This window comes from Triticum aestivum, chromosome 7D (assembly GCF_018294505.1).
Source record: "Triticum aestivum cultivar Chinese Spring chromosome 7D, IWGSC CS RefSeq v2.1, whole genome shotgun sequence".
Taxonomy (NCBI): Eukaryota; Viridiplantae; Streptophyta; class Magnoliopsida; order Poales; family Poaceae; genus Triticum; species Triticum aestivum.
In genome coordinates, this window is record NC_057814.1 from 168,850,001 (window position 1) to 168,875,411 (window position 25,411).

General features: G+C 48.5%; 1 pseudogene; it reads right to left on the reverse strand.

The window, feature by feature from the left end:
• Positions 1 to 25,201, reverse strand: part of LOC123166362 (3-ketoacyl-CoA synthase 5-like) — a 56,164-nt pseudogene extending 30,963 nt beyond the window's left edge.
• Positions 25,202 to 25,411: the final 210 nt, after the last annotated feature.

Sequence of the window (25,411 nt, forward strand, 5' to 3'; positions counted from 1 at the left end):
AATCGATCGGCTTCAGTTAGCAGCAGTAGCGAAGGAAACGCTCGATCGGGTTCAGTTAATAGCCATTGATCGATCGCTCTGGTTCAGTAACGCGTAGCCTGCAGTGCAATCGCTCGGGTTCAGTTAGAGCCCAACGCCTCACTCGGGTTCAGTTAGAGCCAAGGCCTCGCACACACGCGCGTACGTGTACGAGAGAAACGCGCATCGCTCGGCCCCCGACCTCCCACCGTAACCGGGAACTCCAAATTTTCCTCCCCCTCGCTTCTACCAAGGTTTTTTCCGTCATGGATGGCCCAAAGAATGTCATGCAGCTGCGTCTCCGGCCCGCCCAGGACGAAAAGCCCAGTTTCTATCATGATTTTTTGTCATAGAAGTAGGAGCCCACCACATCTATGATGATACCGGGTTTTGTCACAATTATCGTCATAGAAGTGTCATATGTATGACAGAAAAAAATTTCGTTCGGCCCAAAATGTCACGGATGTGTATTTTTTTTGTAGTGCATACCGTTGACAAAGGGAACAACGTATGTTGTTATGCGGTTTGACTGATAAATATCTTCGTAGAATATGTAGGAACCAATATGAGCATCCAGGTTCAGCTATTGGTTATTGACTGGAGATGAGTCTCGGTCATGTCTACATAGTTCTTGAACCCGTAGGGTCCGCACGGTTAAGGTTCGGTGACGATCAGTATTATGAGTTTATGTGTTTTGATGTACCGAAGGTAGTTCGGAGTCCCGGATATGATCACGGACATGACGAGGAGTCTCGAAATGGTTGAGACATAAAGATCGATATATTGGACGACTATATTTGGACATCGGAATGGTTCCGGGTGAGACCAGGAATATACCGGAGTACCGAGAGGTTACCGGAACCCCCCGAGAGGTATATGGGCCTTATTGGGCCATAGTGGGGGAGAGGAGAAGGGAGCAAAGGAGGGGGCGCCCCCCCTCCCAAGCCTAATCCAAATTGGGAGGGGGGGGGCGGCCCCCCCTTTCCTTCCTCCTTCCTCCCCCTTCCTTCCACTCCTTGTCCAACTAGGGAAGGGGGGATTCTACTCCCGGTGGGAGTAGGACTCCCCATGGGGTGCGCCATAGGAGGGCCGGCCCTCCCCTCCTCCACTCCTTTATATACGGGGGAGGGGGCACCCCATAGACACACAAGTTGATCATTGATCTTTTAGCCGTGTGCGGTGCCCCCCTCCACCATAATCCACCTCGGTCATATCATCGTAGTGCTTAGGCGAAGCCCTGCGCCGGTAGCTTCATCATCACCGTCATCATGCTATCGTGCTGACAAAGCTCTTCCCCGACACTCTACTGGATAGTCAGTTCATGGGACGTCACCGAGCCGAACATGTGCAGATCGCGGAGGTGTCGTACCTTCGGTGCTAGGATCGGTCGATCATGAAGACATACGACTACATCAACTGCGTTGTCATAACACTTCCGCTTACGGTCTACGAGGGTATGTAGACAACACTCTCCCCTCTCGTTGCTATGCATCACCATGATCTTGCGTGTGCGTAGGAATTTTTTTGAAATTACTACGTTCCCAACAGTGGCATCCGAGCCAGGTTTATGCGTAGATGTTATATGCACGAGTAGATCATAAGTGAGTTGTGGGCGATACTAGTCATACTGCTTACCAGCATGTCATACTTTGATTCGGCGGTATTGTTGGATGAAGCGGCCCGGACCGACATTACGCGTACGCTTACGCGAGACTGGTTCTACCGACGTGCTTCGCACACAGGTGGCTGGCGGGTGTCAGTTTCTCCAACTTTAGTTGAATCGAGTGTGGCTACGCCCGGTCCTTGTTGAAGGTTAAAACAACACATACTTGACGAAATATCGTTGTGGTTTTGATGCGTAGGTAAGAACGGTTCTTGCTCAGCCCGTAGCAGCCACGTAAAACTTGCAACAACAAAGTAGAGGACGTCTAACTTGTTTTTGTAGGGCATGTTGTGATGTGATATGGTCAAGACATGATGCTAAATTTTATTGTATGAGATGATCATGTTTTGTAACGGAGTTATCGGCAACTGGCAGGAGCCATATGGTTGTCACTTTATTGTATGAAATGCAATCGCCATGTAATTGCTTTACTTTATCACTAAGCGGTAGCGATAGCCGTAGAAGCAATAGTTGGCGAGACGACAACGATGCTACGATGGAGATCAAGGTGTCGCGCCGGTGACGATGGTGATCATGACGGTGCTTTGGAGATGGAGATCAAAGGCACAAGATGATGATGGCCATATCATATCACTTATATTGATTGCATGTGATGTTTATCATTTATGCATCTTATTTTTCTTAGTTCGGCGGTAGCATTATAAGATGATCTCTCACTAAATTAAAGGTACAAGTGTTCTCCCTGAGTATGCACCATTGCGAAAGTTCGTCGTGCCGAGACACCACGTGATGATCGGGTGTGATAAGCTCTACGTTCACATACAACGGGTGCAAGCCAGTTTTTGCACACGCAGAATACATGGGTGAAACTTGACGAGCCTAGCATATGCAGATATGGCCTCGGAACACTGAGATCGAAAGGTCGAGCGTGAATCATATAGTAGATATGATCAACATAGTGATGTTCACCATTGAAAACTACTCCATCTCACGTGATGATCGGACATGGTTTAGTTGATATGGATCACGTGATCACTTAGATGATTAGAGGGATGTCTATCTAAGTGGGAGTTCTTAAGTAATTTGATTAATTGAACTTTAATTTATCATGAACTTAGTACCTGATAGTATTTTGCATGTCTATGTTGTTGTAGATAGATGGCCCGTGTTGTTGTTCCGTTGAATTTTAAAGCGTTCCTAGAGAAAGCTAAGTTGAAATATGATGGTAGCAACTACACGGACTGGTTCCGTAACTTGAGGATTATCCTCATTGCTGCATAGAAGAATTATGTCCTGGAAGCACCGCTAGGTCACAAACCCGCTGCAGGAGGCCAGATGTTATGAACGTCTGGCAGAGCAAAGCTGATGACTACTCGATAGTTTAGTGTGCCATGCTTTACGGCTTAGAACCGGGACTTCAACGACGTTTTGAACGTCATGGAGCATATGAGATGTTCCAGGAGTTGAAGTTAATATTTCAAGAAAATGCCCGGATTGAGAGATATGAAGTCTCCAATAAATTCTACAGCTGCAAGATGGAGAATAGTTCTGTCAGTGAGCATATACTCAAAATTTCTGGGTATAACAATCACTTGATTCAACTGGGAGTTAATCTTCCGGATGATAGTGTCATTGACAGAATTCTTCAATCACTGCCACCAAGCTACAAGAGGTTCGTGATGAACTATAACATGCAAGGGATGGATAAGACAATTCCCGAGCTCTTCGCGATGCTAAAAGCTGCGGAATCAAGAAGGAGCATCAAGTGTTGATGGTCAACAAGACCACCAGTTTCAAGAAAAAGGGTAAAGGGAAGAAGGGGAACTTCAAGAAGAACGACAAGCAAGTTGCTGCTCAAGTGAAGAAACCCAAGTCTGGACCTAAGCCTGAGACTGAGTGCTTCTACTGCAAAGGGCCTGGTCACTGGAAGTGGAACTGCCCCAAGTATTTGGTGGATAAGAAGGATGGCAAGTGAACAAAGGTATATGTGATATACATGTTATTGATGTGTACCTTACTAATACTCGCAGTAGCACCTGGGTATTTGATACTGGTTCTGTTGCTAATATTTGCAACTCGAAACAGGGACTACGGATTAAGTGAAGATTGGCTGAGGATGAGGTGACGATGCGCGTGGGAAATGGTTCCAAAGTCGATGTGATCGCGGTCGGCACGCTACCTCTACATCTACCTTCGGGATTAGTTTTAGACCTGAATAATTGTTATTTGGTGCCAGCATTGAGCATGAACATTATATCTGGATCTTGTTTGATGCGAGACGGTTATTCATTTAAATTAGAGAATAATGGTTGTTCTATTTATATGAATAATATCTTTTATGGTCATGCACCCTTGAAGAGTGGTCTATTTATATTGAATCTCGATAGTAGTGATACACATATTCATAATATTGAAGCCAAAAGATGTAGAGTTGATAATGATAGTGCAACTTATTTGTGGCACTGCTGTTTAGGTCATATTGGTGTAAAGCGCATGAAGAAACTCCATTCTGATGGACTTTTGGAATCACTTGATTATGAATCACTTGGTACTTGCGAACCATGCCTCATGGGCAAGATGACTAAAACGCCGTTCTCCGGAACAATGGAGCGAGCAACAGATTTATTGGAAATCATACATAGTGAAGTATGTGGTCTGATGAATGTTGAGGCTCGCGGCGGGTATCGTTATTTTCTCACCTTCACAGATGATTTGAGCAGATATAGGTATATCTACTTAATGAAACATAAGTTTGAAACATTTGAAAAGTTCAAAGAATTTCAGAGTGAAGTCGAAAATCATCGTAATAAGAAAATAAAGTTTCTACGATATGATCATGGAGGAGAATATTTGAGTTACGAGTTTGGTCTTCATTTGAAACAATGCGGAATAGTTTCACAACTCACGCCACCCAGAACACCACAGCGTAATGGTGTGTCCGAACGTCGTAATCGTACTTTACTAGATATGGTGCGATCTATGATGTCTCTTACTGATTTACCGCTATCGTTTTGGGGTTATGCTTTAGAGACGGCTGCATTCACGTTAAATATGGCACCATCTAAATCCGTTGAGATGACACCTTATGAACTGTGGTTTGGCAAGAAACCAAAGTTGTCGTTTCTTAAAGTTTGGGGCTGCGATGCTTATGTGAAAAAGCTTCAACCTGATAAGCTCGAACCCAAATCGGAGAAATGTGTCTTCATAGGATACCCAAAGGAGACTGTTGGGGTACACCTTGTATCACAGATCCGAAGGCAAGACATTCATTGCTAAGAATGGATCCTTTCTAGAGAAGGAGTTTCTCTCGAAAGAAGTGAGTGGGAGGAAAGTAGGACTTGATGAGGTAACTGTACCTGCTCCCTTATTGGAAAGTAGTTCGTCACATAAATCTGTTCCTGTGACTCCTACACCAATTAGTGAGGAAGCTAATGATGATGATCATGTAACTTCAGATCAAGTTACTACTGAACCTTGTAGGTCAACCAGAGTAAGATCTGCACCAGAGTGGTACGGTAATCCTGTTCTGGAGGTCATGTTACTTGACCATGATGAACCTACGAACTAAGAGGAAGCGATGATGAGCCCAGATTCCGCAAAATGGCTTGAGGCTATGAAATCTGAGATGGGATCCATGTATGAGAACAAAGTGTGGACTTTGGTTGACTTGCCCGATGATCGGCAAGCCATTGAGAATAAATGGATCTTCAAGAAGAAGATTGACGCTGACGATAATGGTACTGTCTACAAAGCTCGACTTGTTGCGAAAGGTTTTCGACAAGTTCAAGGAGTTGACTACGATGAGACCTTCTCACCCGCAGTGATGCTTAAATCCGTCTGAATCATGTTAGAAATTGCCGCATTTTATGATTATGAAATTTGGCAAATGGATGTAAAGACTGCATTCCTGAATGGATTTCTGGAAGAAGAGTTGTATATGATGCAACCTGAAGGTTTTACCGATCCAAAGGATACTAACAAGGTGTGCAAGCTCCAGCGATCCATTTATGGACTGGTGCAAGCATCTCGGAGTTGGAATAAACGTTTTGATAGTGTGATCAAAGCATATGGTTTTATACAGACTTTTGGAGAATCCTGTATTTACAAGAAAGTGAGTGGGAGCTCTGTAGCATTTCTAATATTATATGTGGATGACATATGGTTGATTGGAAATGATATAGAATTTCTGGATAGCATAAAAGGATACTTGAATAAGAGTTTTTCAATGAAAGACCTCGGTGAAGTTGCTTATATATTGGGCATCAAGATATATAGAGATAGATCAAGACGCTTAATTGGACTTTCACAAAGCACATACCTTGATAAAGTTTTGAAGAAGTTCAAAATGGATCAAGCAAAGAAAGGGTTCTTGCCTGTGTTACAAGGTGTGAAATTGAGTCAGACTCAATGCCCGACCACTGCAGAAGATAGAGAGAAAATGAAAGGTGTTCCTTATGCTTCAGCCATAGGCTCTATCATGTATGCAATGCTGTGTACCAGACCTGCTGTCTACCACGAGATCGGGAATATACCGGAGTACCGAGAGGTTACTGGAACCCCCGGGAGGTATATGGGCCTTATTGGGCCATAGTGGGAGAGAGGAGAAGGGAGCAAAGGAGGTGCCCCCCCAAGCCCAATCCGAATTAGGAGGGGGGCCGCCCCCTTTCCTTCCTCCTTCCTCCCCCTTCCTTCCACTCCTTATCCAACTAGGGAAGGGGGGGAATCCTACTCCCGGTGGGAGTAGCACTCCCCATGGGGCGCGCCATAGGAGGGCCGGCCCTCCCCCTCCTCCACTCCTTTATATATGGGGGAGGGGTGAGGGAGTCCTGGACTAAGGGGTCCTCGGGCGTCCGGCCTGTTAGCCATGGGCCGGACTGATGGGCTGTGAAGATACAAAGACTGCACCCGTGTCCGGATGGGACTCTCCTTGGCGTGGAAGGCAAGCTTGGTGACCAAATATGAGGATTTCCTTTCTCTGTAACCGACCTTATGTAACCCTAGATCCCTTCGGTGTTTATATAAACTGGAGGGCTTAGTCCGGATGAGGATACATTCATTACCATAGTCATACAGGCTAGACTTCTAGGGTTTTAGCCATTACGATCTCGTGGTAGATCAACTCTTGTAATACTCATATTCATCAAGATCAATCAAGCAGGAAGTACAGTATTACCTCCATAGAGAGGGCCCGAACCTGGGTAAACATCATGTCCCGTGTCTCCTATTACCATCGACCTTAGACGCACAGTTCGGGACCCCCTACCCGAGATCCGCCGGTTTCGACACCGACATTGGTGCTTTCATTGAGATTTCCACTGTGTCGTCCCCAAAAGGTTTGATGGCCCCTTCAACCGTCAACGACAATGCTGTCCAAGGAAAAGCCTTCCTTCCCGGACAGATCTTCATATTCAGCGGCTTTGCACTATGGGCCAACTCGCTTGGCCGTCTGGAACAGATCGACAGCTACGCCCCTGGCCATCAAGTCAAATTCGGGAGCTTGAACTATGTCGCGGACGTCCGTGGAGACTTGATCTTCGCTGGATTCGAGACCGCAGCGATCGCTCTTGGTCACCCTGATGAACATGACCTAAGTCTGTCATCGGACCGCATCCAAGAGATTGCTCCTGTAACTGCTCTGGCCGTAGATCCAGAGCATATTACGCCATCCAAGGACAGGAGGCTCAACCCCACCGCGGAGGCCACAAATTCCACAGCGTTGGAGCCGAACATAGACCTAAAGTCACACGACATCTTTGTCACCGGAACTCCGGACTCGTCTCTGGTCATAAATTCCGAGCCATGTGCATCCACGGACGCCGAACTTGATCGCTTATCGATCTTTGAGTTTAACACCGCAGACATCTTCCAACACTCGCCCTTCGGCGATGTGCTAAACTCATTAAAGAATCTGTCCCTGGCGGGGGACTCACAGCCGAATTATGTCCGGTTTGAACTGGAGGCTGATGATGGGGGTAATTCAGTTTCCCACCCGCCACCCACTTCATAGCCACTGTCGAAGACTTAACCGACGTGCTTGATTACAACTTCGATGACATCGACGGTATGGACGACAATGCTGCCGAGGAGCAGGGCCAAAACTCGCCGCTTACCGGACGCTGGACGACCACTTCCTCATATGACGTATACATGGTGGATACACCTAAAGAAACTAACAACGATGACAAGGAGGATCCAGTTAAGGACAAACCTCCTGAGACACAGCCCCGACACCGGCATCAGCGGCGCCGGTCTAAGTCACGTCGTACAAAAGACAACAACACCGACACCGGACAAAATAATACTCCGGACGAAGCCGAAGACAATAAAGACCCTGTCGGGGCAATCTCCGAACAGGATGAACGGGAGGACGGGCACGTTAGCCCTGATGAACAGGCCATACATGAAGACTCGGAGGATAGTAGTTATCTTCCGCTCTCCGAGGAAGAGGAGAGCCTCGGCAACGAAGAATTCATCGTGCCTGAAGAACCTCTCGAGCAGGAGCGCTTTAAATGCCGGCTAATAGCCACTGCAAGGAGCCTGAAAAAGAAGCAGCTGCAGCTTCAAGCTGACCAAGATCTGCTCATTGATAGATGGACCGAAGTCCTGACCGCCGAAGAATACGGCCTCAACGGCCCAGCCAAAAGTTACCCGAAGCGCAAATTGTTACCTCAGTTCGATGACGAGGAGCTGGAGCCCGTACCATCATCGCACAACGCAGCCGACCGACCGCCACGCGGTCAGGATAAATCGGCAACTCAAGCCGAACACCAGACTGCCCCACCTCACCGTATAGGCAGGAATAAATCAGCTCGGGGATGTACATACGACCGTCGACAGGACTTGGACAGTAGAGCAGGACACACAAGATCGATCTATGGGTCGCGAGGACGCGCATCGACACGCGACGACGGCTACCTATTCGGACGTGACAAACCTAGCCACGCCCTGGCCGAAAATTGCAAACAGACTCCATCGGAGGTACGTTGCAGTGTGGCCCAGTATAGAGGCGCCGCACACCCTCTTTGCTTCACAAACGACGTAATGGAGCATGAATTCCCAGACGGGTTTAAACCCATGAACATCGAATCATACGACGGAACAACGGATCCCACGGTATGGATCGAGGACTTCCTCCTCCATATCCACATGGCCCGCGGAGATGACCTTCATGCCATCAAATACCTACCACTAAAACTCAAAGGACCAGCTCGGTATTGGTTAAACAGTCTGCCAGAAAATTCTATTGGCAGCTAGGAAGATTTGGAAGACGCCTTTCGCGACAACTTCCAAGGAACATATGTCCGGCCACCGGATGCTGATGACTTAAGCCACATTGTCCAACAGCCCGGAGAGTCAGCCAGGAAGCTCTGGACTAGGTTCTTAGTTAAAAAGAACCAAATCATCGACTGTCCGGACGCAGAAGCCCTTGCGGCCTTCAAACACAGTGTCCGGGATGAATGGCTTGCCCGCCACCTCGGCCAAGAAAGACCGAAATCCATGACAGCCCTTACCGCTCTAATGACCCGCTTTTGTGCGGGAGAAGACAGCTGGCTCGCTCGTAGAAGCAACAACACCTGCGACCCGGGCACTTCCGAAATCCGATACGGCAATGGCAAGCCACGACGCAGCAAACACAAAAGTCACAATGATAATGAAAGATCACGCGACACAGCGGTCAACACCGGATTCAGCAGTTCCCAATCCGGTCAACGGAAAAAGCCATTCAAGGCGAACAGAGATGGACCATCCAATCTAGACAGGATATTAGATCGACCCTGCTAGATTCACGGCCACCCCGATAAACCAGCTAATCATACCAACAGAAGTTGTTGGGTCTTCAAGCAAGCCGGCAAGCTCAACGCGGAACACAAGGGGAGAAGGCCGCCCGGCGATAGGGACGACGAAGAGATCCACCAACCAAATACCGGGGGTCAGAAGCAATTTCCCCCCGAAGCAAAAACAGTAAACATGGTATACGTGACACACACCCCTAGAGGTGAGCGCACGAAACACTCCCTCCGTACAGGAGATCATATCACGGCTACCTCAGCCGAACTACACAGTGGCCTTATCATGCCGCATACCACGTCGGCCATCATGCCGCCGGTCTCCATTCAACATGACCGATCAATGTCCATATTGGACTAGCAATTCGGCTTCCGCCGTCCGGCTAATATGCCTTCGAAGTGGGTACCACGCATACATAATTATGCACTTGAAATACCCTGGGCACCGGCGGAAGCACAGTACGGGTGTGTCTGCAACCCCCCTACTTTTCTAACTGCCTCTTTTTTCCTTTTTATTATCCCCTCCACAGGTAGCTCAAGGGTCGGTCACCCCGAGGACTCTACCAGAGTTCGGGTTCGTACAATCATCCAAGGGTTATTCCTGTCAAGGAATCCCTTCACCGAGGACAGGCGGCGCAGACGTGCGATAGGAGGTCCAAAATAACTTTTTGTAGACCGAGCTCTCTATTCCGAGCCTGTAAAGTGCCTTTTTCCTCAGCCTTCGACCCCGGGCATGTCAAATAGCCAGGGTTGCGGCTTTGTTATCTATATAATAATTGGCTTATCACTCAGCTCCCAGTACACGTAACCAGTGTCCAGTAAGGAATTTTTCCTAATCGACCCGAATTTTTGCTCCTGTGGTTGTTTTACACACACACCTCGGCATAACTCACCAGGGGCTCGGTATGGGAACAAATGAGTTGCCGGCAAGTCCGAACAGCTTTATAGCGTACTTCGGCGTTGCGAGTTTGGCCTTATATGCATCATTTCCAAACCATGTCTTGGGTCAATAGTTGGGTTGCTGTGACACCCAAAATTTTTTTATTGGATTTTTCAAACTTTTAATTTTTATTTGAGGAGGGTATTTAAAATTTTCTTCTAAAGAACCACCCTCTCAAAAAATTTCTTTTATGGCAAGTGTTCTATTTGGATTCACCCAAGACTTGATTTTGGTCTTGGAGGTTTTTCCTTTTATTTGGACTCAAAACCAAATGCTTTTCACTTGGGAAATTTCTTTTGAAAAATCTTTTAAATAGCCCCATGGCATTTTGAAATGATTCTTTGCCACTTTCAACAAAACCTCTCTTGCCATGACCTTAGTGCAAATCCACTCCCACAAACCTTCCCTCATCTTGGGATCATGATTTGCATCAAATCCAGCAAGTTGAACCTCCCCATATGATTATTTTCCATTTAAATCTTATCAAAACAATTTCTGCCTTCTATTCTAGCTATTGGAGATTTACAAAGGAGCTACCATTTCTGTTTTGATTTTTTGCCTCCAAACCTTTTCCCCATCCTAGTCCTTTGAACCCTCAACCTAGATCCATGAAGATCCACTGGTCTTCAGTTCAAAATTTTCAAACTATACTTGCTGCAAGTTTGGACCAGATTTGCCAAATTTGATGAAATTCATTCAAATCCTTCTCCAAAAATTCTGGGAAAAATCAGGCAGCCTCTGGGTGCATTGAGAGGTCACCTCACCAAGTCCCAGCTCCAGGAAAAATTTTCTTCATGCCAAATCATTTCGTCGAACACCTACTGGACACTGTTGCTGTCATTGTTCAGTTGAGTTCAGAGAACAGTTTCAGTGCACTGTCGTTTTCTTCAGTGTTCGTTGTCCATCTCGCCAGTGACCGCATTGGCGCCTTGCTCCCCGTCTCCTCCCCCTTGTCTCTGCACCGCACGAGCGCCTGGAGCCTTGCGGACGTCGGCGACGAGCAGGAGGTGGTGCGCCGCCCCGTGACCGACGCCAGCGGCGGCTTTGCGGCCGCCAGAGAGAGGCGCGGCGCAAACGGTGCCACCCAGCGCCGCCCAAGCCACCGGAGGCCGCCGCGTGGCCTTCCACTCCCCCATGCGCGCTTCCACCCTCGTCGTGAACCGCTGGGCGCGGAGCGCGCTCTCTGCCGCCGTTGTGGCCGTGCGGCCACCCCACCGTGGACCGGCGCCATTACGCCAAGACCGACCAGGATTAGCAGGGGAACATCACCAGTACACCTCACTGATGCTACCTAGCCACCTAAACCCCTTGCCAAGCCGCTGCCCCGCCGTAATTGCTCGCCGGAGCAACCACGTTCACGGCCATCCCCTCGAGCCGCCTATAAATAGAGGCCCCGAGCTCCAGCTAGTACCCACACCACCTCTACACTCCACCTAGACCCTGCCTAGCCACTGGGAGAGCCCCGAGGAAGTCTCCTTCCTCAACTCCTGCCGCCGCGACCCGCCACGGGATCCAGCTATTTTCGCTCCCGTGCGTGCACCCCTGCCTCCCATCTCTTGCCAGTAACCCTCTAATGCATCCCTCCTTCTGACCCGCGCTTCAATTCAAAGTTTGCAGCACTCCACCGGAGATCCCCACCATCGCCCGAGCCGCCGTCCGCCGGAGAAAGTGTCGCCGTCGACGTGGTGCTCTCCGACGCCCAAGTCCACCACCCACCGACGCGGAAGGACACGCTGATACTCTTGGTACACTCCGATCGCCCTGACTCGCCGTGGTTCGACGCCGGCGACCACCGCAACTTTCGGGCGCCGGCGAGGTTTTCAAACCTGACGTGTGGACCCCCCACGTCAGCCTCTCTTTCTTTCCCCCGCGAACCGTTTTCTGTTGGCGCCTTCGGGCAGAGTACGTTTTCTCTGTGGGCTTGCGCATTTCTATTCGAACCGTTTTCTGTTTTCTCAGTTAAACCCCTGGAACTTTTCTGTTTCATTACAGATGAGTCCCTGGACAGAAACCCTTATAACTTTTTAATAAAAGGTGATTTTTGAGTGATTCTTTTTCTGACAGTCTTAAAATTTTGTCTAGTTTTCTTATGGGATTTATTTGAAAAAAAATTGGAACAACTTTTTTGCACGCGTTGGTTTTCACGTTAGTATGCATTTTTCACTATGCCGTAGGTTCCGGGAGAGGTGACGGAGCCGCGAACTTCGCCGAACTAGACTCCGACTTCTCCGAACCAGGCAAGCATGTTTGAACCTTTGATATAATAGGTGTTTTGCATGTTTGCGTCAAAGGTTGTGCATGGCATATGAGCATCGGTGGGTATCTCGTTGCATGTGAGGCAACTACCTGTGTGTTCCATAGTTACGGAGATCTCTGATGAGAGATGGCCTAGTCATGTGGTGACATGAAGGGCAGTGAGGTGGTATTGTTGTAGCATGCCAGCCTTACGTCTTCCGTTTAAATTCCAACGTTAACGTGGACGGAGTCACGTTATCGTTCTTTCCCCTTCCGTGCTACCACATGTTTTCTGCCAGAATGCGGTTTAGTAAGTTGGTAACCTCTTTCCGTGTACACACCAAACAGAGGGGCCGGGATGATGGTTCCATGGCCCTGAATTAAAGCCAGTCATCCGGTCAGGGGGCATGGGTGTTTCCGGTTGGGACCGAGAGGGGGGCACCCCATAGAGCGCGCGTATAGAAATTTGATCCCATGCTATGCGAGGTTTTAGCCTCCCCGTCTCAAGGTTTTTCTGGAACGTTGTCGAGGGTGATCCCTGGCTTCGGAATGTTAAATGGGTGTGTACTGGTTAGACGTGTTTCTTCCAAAACACCGTAAACGGAACTAGTCCCCGTGACTACTGAAATCCGTTGGCTGTGGTTAAAGTACAAATTCTGCAGAGTCAAATCCTTCCAAATCATCGTATCCATGATCTGGTAGAGTGATCAGTATATCCATATCTATCCTCGTGGAAATTTATCCCCGGTGGACAAACTCAAGTGGTAAACCCAATTTAATTGTTATTCCTGTGGATGGACTAACCTTATATTTGTCTCGTACTTGTAATAATTTATATTCTCGAACTACTGAATTATTGAGTTATGGTATAAGCCCTTTATGTGATGTCGCTCAGACGTCCGACTGTGGCATGTTTGCCTTTTACTTTCAATATAAGCCCTTTATGTGATGTCGCTCAGATGTCCGACTGTGGCACGTTTGCCTTTTACTTTCAATATAAGCCCTTTATGTGATGTCGCTCAGACGTCCGACTGTGGCATGTTTGTCTTTTATTTTCTGTTATAAGCCCTTTATGTGGTGTCGCATTGACGCCCGACTGCGGCATTGTATTCCTTGCATTTTCCTCTCGAGGAGTCATTCAGACCCTCGTTTGGCACCCAGTATATTACTTTGGGATTTCGGGAGGACTACCGCCCGACTTCTCTTTTATTTCCCGTGCAGTTTATCTCTATGTCTGAGTGCACTTGTTGACCTGTGCATATGCATCATGTTTACATTTGTTATATCTTATGTCCGAACTGTCTTGCGAGTACTTTCATAGTACTCACCTGGCTTGTTGATTTGGCCAGATGTTGACGAAGGCGATCTCATGGATGAAGAGTTTGCTAGTGAATCCGACGCCTAGAGGAGTCCCAGTCAGCCCCGTGCGATCTTGGATTTTGGTCACTTGTATTATATACGCTTCCGCCACCCGCAATAAATCTCCTCGAGCTTCACTCCGACGCTCGAAGGGTTGTAGTCTTCAGGAGTCATATCACCCGCTCCGCTGTGATATATCCACCACCATTGTTATCGTGAGTTAGTAGTTATGCCACCCTATCCGCCGTTATGTTTTATCGGCGTGCATGTAATAAACTGTTGAGCAGTCTCCGCTCAACCTTGTATTATATTCAGTACTCCTGGTATTTTTCTTCTGTGACCAAGATATTGTCTACCAGTAAGAAGGAATTCTTCTTTACTGGTCCGTAAAAGGGATTGGTCTCTCAATAAATATTTTATTGAAAAACCGGTTGTGACAAGCTTGGTACCAGAGCCAGGCTGACTGTAGGAAGCCACTAGGTGCGATCGCTAATCGGTTATTAGCATCTTTTGTGCTTTTTCAGCATTTTGCAATTGTAGCTATTTTTTGTTGGTCATCATAAAATTTATGACTTGACTACTCAGAATTTTTGCCTACTTTTGTAGATGGCTGGCAGCAACTGCGAGACTCGAGTGTTCACGAACGTGCCCGAGGGGTTTGTCAAGCTCCTCGTTTCCATCACCAAGCTCGCGATCGGGCCAGCGACTCGCCCGGAGTTCACACTTTACCAGCACAAGCTCAGTGACGACGTGTCTATGCACCAAGCCGTGGTGCAATTCAAGGGAGGACGTTCTGCATCACGCCACTTTCGTTTTGTGGGAAGGGACATGCCTACGGAGAGGCATGCCATGCAGATGGCTGCCCGTGAGGCGATAGCTCGTCTTCGGGACATCCTTCCTGTGATGAAGACTCGTCGCTACCGCTACCTCCCATGCCATGTGCCATACACCTGTCACTATGCATTTGCCTGCCATCGGGGAGAACGAGATGAAGCCATCGAGATAGTTGTGGAGTATCTCAAGGCTCTGGAGGAGTCTTTCGACAACCTCGTGGACGATCTTGTGGCTGCCCGGATGGACTTAGTTCGGGGCGGTCCTACCTGCAGGAAGGAGCTTCTTCACACAGCACCGCCTCTGACTTTCGTCTCATCTTCAGCCTCTTATGCACCGGCCATTTTGGCCACTGCTCGCCGTCTGCCTACCACTGAGGAGTTCGACCGAGTCATCGCTCCTACTCCAGTTAGAGCTGCACCGCCTGCCGCACCCACACTGCCGCCTGTTGCACCCGCGCCATCACCGCAGCGCAGTGCTTCGCGCCGGGAGCCTGCTAGAGAGGAGGTGGAGGTTGAATCTCCTGCACCACTGAGTCTTGCCCTCGGCAAGGGAAAGGACATCGTCACCATCTCCGACTGAGAGCGCCGTGTAGTCCTGCGTTATGTCTGCCTGTATGATGTGTTTTTATCTGTACGCTAGTTTGTAGTAGTTGTGCTCGCTGCACCCCCGAGAGTGTGCTAATAACATGTTAGGAATGTGTACACACATCCTGAGTGTTGTATCGTATGTTTGCGTTTCGCGTGTAAGATTTGTGTTAAGCGTCTCTTCTCCGTGCAGAGCTGTTTATGTTTTCTTGAAAATCTTGAGATCTTTTAAAATTTTGGCTTTGCAAGATTTTTTGCACCTCGCAGTTCTTCTCATGATTTTCGCAAATAATACCCCAGAGTGGAAAATGTCTCGTCCATGGACTCGTTCCATGCCCAATCAGCCAGAGGAAGTATTTGGGACTCAGACCAGCAACAACTTCACTCAGGGACAGTCTAGTCAACAAGACAGTGAGGCCGCCTTATCTCAAGTATGCCGCCTTTTTGAACAAAGCCAACAGCAACACCAAGAGATGATGAACCACGTCATCAATATGGGAAACCACCGTGAGCCGTACCAGCCACACTCCAAGCTGTCTGAATTACAAAAGACTCGCCCTTCAACGTTTGCTCACACCGATAGGCCACTTGAAGCCGATGATTGGCTTCGTGACATCGAAAGGAAACTGGTTATTGCTCAGTGTTCAGATCATGAGAAGGTGCTTTATGCACCACACTACCTTGCTGGAGCAGCTGCAGCATGGTGGGAAAACTTCCTACACATGCATCCCAGTGAACACAACATCACCTGGGAAGAGTTCAAGGAAGGCTTTCGTGGGGCGCACATCCCCAGGAGCATCATAAAAATAAAGAAAAGAGAATTTGATGACCTCAAGCAAAGAGGCATGTCAGTTACAGAATACAACGGTCAGTTTACCCAGCTATCTCGTTATGCCTACAACGAGCACGTGACAGAGGACAAGAAGATGGAAAAATTCCTGGACGGCCTGGCACCAGCACTAAGATGCCAACTGGTTGTACACACCTTCCCGGATTTTAAAACTCTGGTTGACAAGGCCATTACCTTGGAGAATGAGCGCCGTAGTCTGGAAGATATCCGTAAGCGAAAGAGGGACAAAACGACTCTTGCTCGCAACAACAGAAGTAGGACTGAGGTTCCAAGGACAGAAGCAAGGAAACCCACGACTACTGATCCAAGGCCCGTCAGACAGTTTCATGCCAGAGACAAGGAGTTTACGTACCGTCCAGGGGTCACATGCTATGCTTGTGGTGAAGAAGGACAGTATGCCAAACAGTGTCCAAAACCAAGGAACTCGACCCCTAAGCCAAACAATAGTGGGAATAATCCAGTCCCCAAGCGCAACAATTTCAATCCCAACAACAACCATAGGAAGGGTCACCTGAACCATGTGACCAAGGAAGAAGCGCAGAATGCCCCAGACATCGTGCTCGGTACGTTCCCTGTCAACACAGTACCTGCCACGGTTTTGTTTGATTTTGGAGCTTCCCATTCATTCGTTTCGAAGAATTTTGTTTTGCAACATGGTTTTCTAATACTTCCCTTGGAAAAATCTATGATCATCAAGTCCCCCAGAAATAAAAAAATCGCTCAGAATTACTGCCAAGGAGTGATCATTGAATTCGAAGGACTACTGTTCCAAGCAAACCTCATCGTGTTGGAAAATAAAGGACTGGATGTCATTTTAGGGATGGACTGGTTGACCACCAACAAAGGATTTATTGACTGTTTCAATCGGACTGTGATCCTCACTCATCATCATGGCAAGACAATAAAGGTTACAGCTCAGGAAAGACCACGGTCACAGCAACCAAATTTGAACAAAATGGACATTTCGGAATTGAGAAAAGTTCCAGTGGTGTGCGAGTTTCCGGACGTATTTCCTGAAGAACTACCAAGCATGCCACCAGACCGAGAAATTGAGTTCAGCATTGAACTAGCACCTGGCACCACTCCCATCTATAGGAAACCCTATAGAATGGCACCCTCAGAATTGGTAGAGTTGAAGAAGCAGATAAAGGAATTATTGGACAAAGGATTTATTCGAGCCAGCTCCTCACCTTGGGGTTCGCCAGTTTTATTCGCCAAGAAAAAGGATGGGACACTGAGATTGTGTATAGACTATCGAGCTCTCAATATGGTCACCATCAAAAACAAATACCCGATGCCACGGATAAATGATTTGTTTGACCAGCTCGCGCAAGCCAAGGTGTTCTCAAAAATTGATTTGAGATTTGAAAGTACGGACAGAAGATATCCCTAAGACAGCATTCACTTCCAGATACGGATTATATGAGTTCACAGTAATGCCGTTTGGATTGACGAACGCCCCCGCTTATTTCGTCCACCTCATGAACAAAGTATTTATGAAGTTTATGGACAAATTTGTTGTGGTGTTCATTGACGACATTCTGGTATATTCAAGAACACCAGAGGAGCATGCTGAGCACCTCAGAATCGTTTTGGGAGAATTAAGGAAACACCAATTGTACGCCAAATTTAGCAAGTGTGAATTCTGGCTAAGACAAGTTGGTTTCCTGGGTCATATATTGAACCAAGAAGGCATAGCCGTAGACCCAGAAAAGGTCAAAGCCATACTTGACTGGAAGCCACCAGCCAACGTGACCGACGTTCGGAGTTTCCTAGGGATGGCTGGATATTACCGGAGATTTATTGAAGGATTCTCCACCGTGTCAAAACCAATAACCCAGTTGCTCAAGAAAGATAAGAAGTTTGTATGGACGGAAGCATGCGAGAAAAGCTTCCAAGAACTCAAGAGGAAGCTAACAACCGCACCGGTATTAACCGTGCCAGACATACACAAGAGTTTCGAAGTATATTGTGACGCATCCCGGAAGGGTCTCGGATGTGTGCTGATGCAGGATGGCAAAGTTGTCGCGTATGCCTCTAGGCAACTGCGGAAACATGAGGAAAATTACCCAACACATGACTTGGAGCTAGCAGCAGTCATACATGCACTCAAGGAGTGGAGGCACTTCCTGTTGGGAAATCGTTGTGAAATATATACGAACCATAAGAGCCTTAAATATATTTTCACACAGCCAGAACTAAATTTACGCCAACGACGCTGGTTGGAATTGGTCAAGGACTATGATGTCGGCATTCACTACCATCCAGGGAAGGCAAATGTAGTGGCTGATGCCCTTAGTCGGAACCCTAGCCCGGATGGCGACAGTACAAAAAAATTGAGGCCTGAGTTTCAGCAAGAGTTCACTAGACTCAACATGGTGTTAGTCTCTGAGGGCACCGTATCGAACCTGGAAATACATCCCACCTTTATGGAACAAATTAAGAAGGCCCAGTAGAGGCATCCCAGCATCGAAGGTATAAAGAGAAAAATGAGTCTTGGCAAAGCATCCGAGTTCGTCACAGACAATGAAGGAATCTTATGGTACGGGGACAGACTTTGCGTACCTGACGATGAGGAACTCAAGCAACAAATCCTAACCGAAAGCCACACCGCCCCATACTCGATCCACCCTGGAGGGACCAAAATGTACAAAGACCTTCAGGAAAGATTTTGGTGGCACGGTATGAAAAGAGATATAGCCGCATTTATTGCTTGTTGCGATTCATGTCAACGCATAAAAGCCGAGCATCAAAAGCCAGCAGGACTGCTGCAACCAAACAGGATACCTGAATGGAAGTGGGATGAGATTGGGATGGACTTTATTGTCGGACTACCTCGATCGCAACGCGGAAATGCTGCCATTTGGGTCATCACAGATAGGCTAACCAAGGTAGCCCATTTCATTCCTGTGAAGACAACCTACTCCACTCAAAGGCTAGCCAAGCTCTATCTCGCCCGTATAGTTTGTTTGCATGGAGTCCCAAGGACTATAATATCCGACCGAGGCACTCAATTTGTCTCAAAATTTTGGGATCAACTGCAACAAGCTCTAGGCACACAACTAGCTTTCAGTACAGCGTACCACCCTCAGACTGATGGACAAACGGAACGTGTGAACCAAATCCTAGAGGACATGCTGAGAGCCTGTGTGCTCACCTATGGATCCAGTTGGGAAGAAAGTTTGCCGTATGTCGAGTTTGCTTACAACAACCGTTACCAAGCCAGCTTACAGATGGCACCTTTTGAAGCACTGTACGGACGGAGGTGTCGTACCCCACTGAATTGGTCAGAAACAGGCGACGGTCGTATCTTCGGTCCAGACATGCTCAAGGAGGCCGAAGAGAAAGTTAAATAGATCAGGGACAGACTCAAGACAGCACAGAGCCGACAAAAGAGCTACTACGATCAAAAGCATCGCGAGGTCAGCTTTGAACCCGGTGATTCCGTATACCTACGAGTATCTCCTATGAGGGGCCTACAGCGGTTCAAAATTAAAGGGAAGCTAGCCCCGAGATTTATTGGACCATTCTGTGTGACTGCACGAAGAGGCACAGTAGCTTACAAACTAGACCTACCCAAGGAACTATCAGACATCCATGACGTGTTCCATGTCTCACAATTGAGAAAATGTGTAAGTAACCCGGAGAAGCATGTACCTCATGAAAGCATTGATATACAACCAGACCTCACCTACAGAGAGAGGCCAGTAAAGATTTTGGAAGAGTCTGAAAGGAGGACCTGTCAGAAAACAACAAAAAATTTCAGGGTTCAGTGGAGCAACCACACTGAGGATGAAGCTACATGGGAAAGGGAAGATTTTCTCCAGGCAGAATATCCATATCTATTCGAGGATCAGCTGAAATCTCGAGGATGAGATTTTTCCTAAGGGGGTAGGTGTTGTGACACCCAAAAATTTTTTATTGGATTTTTCAAACTTTTAATTTTTATTTGAGGAGGGTATTTAAATTTTTCTTCTAAAGAACCACCCTCTCAAAAATTTTCTTTTATGGCAAGTGTTCTATTTGGATTCACCCAAGACTTGATTTTGGTCTTGGAGGTTTTTCCTTTTATTTGGACTCAAAACCAAATGCTTTTCACTTGGGAAATTTCTTTTGAAAAATCTTTTAAATAGCCCCATGGCATTTTGAAATGATCCTTTGCCACTTTCAACAAAACCTCTCTTGCCATGACCTTAGTGCAAATCCACTCCCACAAACCTTCCCTCATCTTGGGATCATGATCTGCATCAAATCCAGCAAGTTGAACCTCCCCATATGATTATTTTCCATTTAAATCTTATCAAATTTTTCTTCATGCCAAATCATTTCATCGAACACCTACTGGACACTGTTGCTATCATTGTTCAGTTAAGTTAAGAGAACAGTTTTAGTGCACTGTCGTTTTCTTCAGTGTTCGTTGTCCATCTCGCCAGTGACCGCGTTGGCGCCTTGCTCCCCGTCCCCTCCCCCTTGTCTCTGCACCGCACGAGCGCCTGGAGCCTTGCGGACGTCGGCGACGAGCAGGAGGTGGTGCGCCGCCCCGTGACCGACGCCAGCGGCGGCTTTGCGGCCGCCAGAGAGAGGCGCGGCGCAAATGGTGCCACCCAGCGCCGCCCAAGCCACCGGAGGCCGCCGCGTGGCCTTCCACTCCCCCATGCGCGCTGCCACCCTCGTCGTGAACCGCTGGGCGCGGAGCGCGCTCTCTGCCGCCGTTGTGGCCGTGCGGCCACCCCACCGTGGACCGGCGCCATTACGCCAAGACCGACCAGGATTAGCAGGGGAACATCACCAGTACACCTCACTGATGCTACCTAGCCACCTAAACCCCTTGCCAAGCCGCAGCCGCATTACTAAACCGGGCCTGCTCCTTGGCCCGGGCCAGCTCCGCCCGAAGAGTCTCAACAGCGGCAGCACCATCTGCAGCCATGCATATCCCAGTATATAACTTTCAGCGTCATGCTTATATTACAAAAATATATGGGAAAGGACTCTCCGAATACATACCTTGCGACTCGTCAAGACGCATATTGATTAACGCAATGTCATCCCCTGCCACATCAAGCTTCCGCTGCAGTTCGGCAATATCCGTAGTCCGGGAAGTAGCCAGGGGGGAAGCAGCCTGTGTTCCAGTTAATCAGATTAGTCCTTGAGTATTTCTTCTTGATCCTCCGTTTGCCTCCCATGGGAAGCCAACCCGAGTCTCAGGGGCTACTACCTATACACAGGTGCATCTTTGCAAATAAAATATAGTTGAAAATATTACATCACAAACCTGGAAGCCTCTTAGCAGGCTCATGGAGGCTTCATTCAATCCGCTCTTCGCGGACAGAATCTTCTCAACCACCGTACCCATCAAGGTACGCCGTTCCCCTGAGGCAGATGCTTGTCGCAGCATATCCCTCAATATATCCGGCGCCGCCGGGTCTCCGGAAGCCGCTGTAGGAGCACGACCATCCTTTGAAGGAACCTGTTCACCCGTCTCCAGAATCATCGTTAGCTGAAAACCGGACAGTCCGGGGCTTTCATTATTGGCCCCCGAATCCCGGACGATCAGAGCTCCACCTTCGGGTACTGCCTCTTTCATCCCCTGCACCGCTTGTTGATCAAGAAAAACCCTCTGAGATGACACTTCGGCATCGTCCGCCTTATTGGGCGAGGAGGTCGGGGGAGGCGTCTCGCTTTCCATCATCTCTGGGAGGAGATCACCCGAAGAAGAGGATTGCCCAGAAAAACTCTGTGCCGAACTGTAAAAATACATAGGCACGTTACATGTCTCTTCGGTAACAGGAAAGGAGCGGGATGCTATCAAAGCACCCCGGATTCACTTACGATTTGGTGAGGGCTTGTCCTCATGACGGAGCTGTTCAATGGCATCGCCTTCCAATCCGAGCCGCTCGACGGTGGCATCCTGCCCCTCTTAGGAGACCACCCCTCCCAACCTTCGGAGGCGGCCCTTTTCTTCCTGAATGGAGAAGGGATGCTTGCTTCTCTTTCGCCTTTGTCTTCGGGCGAGGAAATGTCAATTTCTCCAGACTCAGTGTCTAATTTACCTTCGGAACAAAGGTCATCCCGGGTCTTCTCACTCTCCGCCTTGCCCTCCCCTACCGGTGCCTGGTACGGCGCCGGTGCCAGCATCCTTGTTAACAAGGGGGCCGCTGAGTCTTCGGGAAGAGGGGCCGGACACCTGATCCGTTCCGCTTTCTTTATCCAGCCCTGGAAAAAGATGGTTTGCTTAGTTTCTTACCACAGGATATCTGATTATGAGGTGTTCGGCGGACGAGTACTTACCGTGGTATCCGGATGGTTACAGTCTAGGCCGGTATCTTCGGTGGTCTCCGGCCATTGTTTTCGTTTCCTGAAAAATAATTTCCACATTCCTTCGTGCGTAGTGCCGAAGAAGTGCTGAAGAGTCCGTGGCCCTTCTGGATTAAACTCCCACATGTGGAGAGGTCGTCGCTGGCACGGCAGGGTCCGGTGGACTAGCATTACCTGAATAATGTTGACAAGATCAATATCCTTTTCAATAAGGCTTCGGATGCGACTCTGCAGAGTTCACACTTCATCAACTGATCCCCAGTCCAACCCCTTGTTAATCCATGATGCAAGCTGAATTGGGGGCTGGATCAGAACGCAGGAGCAGCTGCCCACTTGGAACCACGGGGCTCGGTGATATAGAACCACTCCTGCTGCCATAAGTCGGAAGATTATGTTAAGGATCCTTTTAGCCTAACAGCGTTGGTAAGCTTGCTCACTGAGGCTCCACCGCACTCCGCCTACTCCCCCTCCATCACTTGCGGCTTCACATTGAAGGTCTTGAGCCACAAGCCGAAGTGCGGAGGAGTTCGTAGGAAGGCTTCACACGTGACGATAAACGACGAGATGAGAAGAATAGAGTTCGGGGCGAGATCGTGAAAATCTAGTCCATAATAGAACATGAGCCCCCGGACGAAGGGATTAAGGGCAAACCCTAATCCTCGGAGGAAGTGGGAAACAAACACGACCCTCTCGCCGGATCTGGGGGTGGGGATAACCTGCCCTTCTGTGGGAAGCCGATGGAGGATTTCTGCGGTCAGATATCTTGCTGCCCGAAGCTTCACGATATCCTCCTCTGTGACAGACGAAGCCACCCACCGGCCTCGACGGCTAGATCCGGACATGACTGAGGCTTGCAGCGATTGAAACCCAGATGTTGGAACTCGAAGTAGTAAGGGTTGAGGAAGAAGCCAGAGTGGAGAAGAAAGACGGGTCTGTACCCCTTTATAAAGGGCGTGAATATCGAACGTCTCCTCCTGGGCCTTAAAGCTTGCCTATTCCCAAGGAGTTGTACCCTAAAGACGGTTGGGTTACCCACGCCCGTATTGATGAGAATCCCGCAATAAGGGGACACGATCTCTGCTTTGACAAGACGTGCCAATGGCAACCGCGTCTCGAAACATGGAGCGACAGACGAAAAACGGTTCAAAATTATGACCGGGCAGGCGTGATGTCATGTTGTAAAAAGTTGTCAGCGGTTTGGACTCGTGGAGTATTATGTTCTCTCTCTCTCTCTCTGTGGTTGTGTGTGGTGTGCGTAACAGGTCCGGACACATTCAATATGTCCGAAGACTATCTTGGAGTTCGGAAGGAGGAACCCGCCTTGCAATGCCGAAGATAGATCAACGCGCCGGATACCTTGTCATTGAAGCCAGGTTCAGGGGCTACTGAGGGAGTCCTGGACTAAGGGGTCCTCGGGCGTCCGGCCTGTTAGCCATGGGCCGGACTGATGGGTTGTGAAGATAAGAAGACCGAAGACTGCACCCGTGTCCGGATGGGACTCTCCTTGGCGTGGAAGGTAAGCTTGGCGACCAAATATGAAGATTTCCTTTCTCTGTAACCGACCTTATGTAACCCTAGATCCCTCCGGTGTCTATATAAACCGGAGGGCTTAGTCCGGATGAGGATACATTCATTACCATAGTCATACATGCTAGACTTCTAGGGTTTTAGCCATTACGATCTCATGGTAGATCAACTCTTGTAATACTCATATTCATCAAGATCAATCAAGCAGGAAGTTGGGTATTACCTCCATAGAGAGGGCCCGAACCTGGGTAAACATCGTGTCCCCTGTCTCCTATTACCATCGACCTTAGACGCACAGTTCGGGACCCCCTACCCGAGATCCGCTGGTTTCGACACCGACAAGGGGGGCACCCCATGGACACACAAGTTGATCATTGATCTTTTAGCCGTGTGCGGTGCCCCCCTCCACCATAATCCACCTCGGTCATATCGTCGTAGTGCTTAGGCGAAGCCCTGCGCCGGTAGCTTCATCATCACCGTCATCACGCCGTCGTGCTGACGAAACTCTTCCCCGACACTCTACTGGATCGTGAGTTCATGAGACATCACCGAGCCGAACGTGTGTAGATCGCGGAGGTGCCGTACCTTCGGTGCTAGGATCGGTCGATCGTGAAGACGTACGACTACATCAACCGCATTGTCATAACGCTTCCGCTTATGGTCTACGAGGGTACGTAGACAACACTCTCCCCTCTCGTTGCTATGCATCACCATAATCTTGCGTGTGCATAAGAATTTTTTTAAAATTACTACGTTCCCAACAAATACCGCCTCTGCACGGGTTTCACCTAAAGAATAATACGGTGGAATATAACGGTGGGGAGGCGGGAGGTAGGTCTCATCACCAAGCCCTGACCGTTCAGAAATACGGGTCAAGAAGCGATGATTGTCGTTGGCGTTGTCGTCAGACCGGGAGTGGTGAATGTTCTCAATCCATGCAGCCTTGCTGATGCGGTGGTTGGCATTAGGCCTGAAGCAGGCCTAATCGACAAGATATACAGTGCGCGAACGGTTCATGAGGTACAGGATGACCGCAGGGGTAGCGCACAGAAAAAGTATGAAGAGGCGGATGTCTGCGGAAGCATCATGCCAAATGAGAAATAGATTGTCTAGGAGTACCACTACCATGGCGGCGGTGGTGTGGTGGCAATGAAAATTGTGAACGTCCACACGGCTACCTGGTAGATGAATGGAACCAAATTAAGAGGAAATGGAGAGCTGAGCACGTATCTTACATTTTTAAGAAGTTGGTCCCACTTCTCTCAGCATGCAAAATGTCCACCTCAACATCCCACTAAGCAATGCATTTAAGTCTTCTCTACCACTAAGCCATGCAAA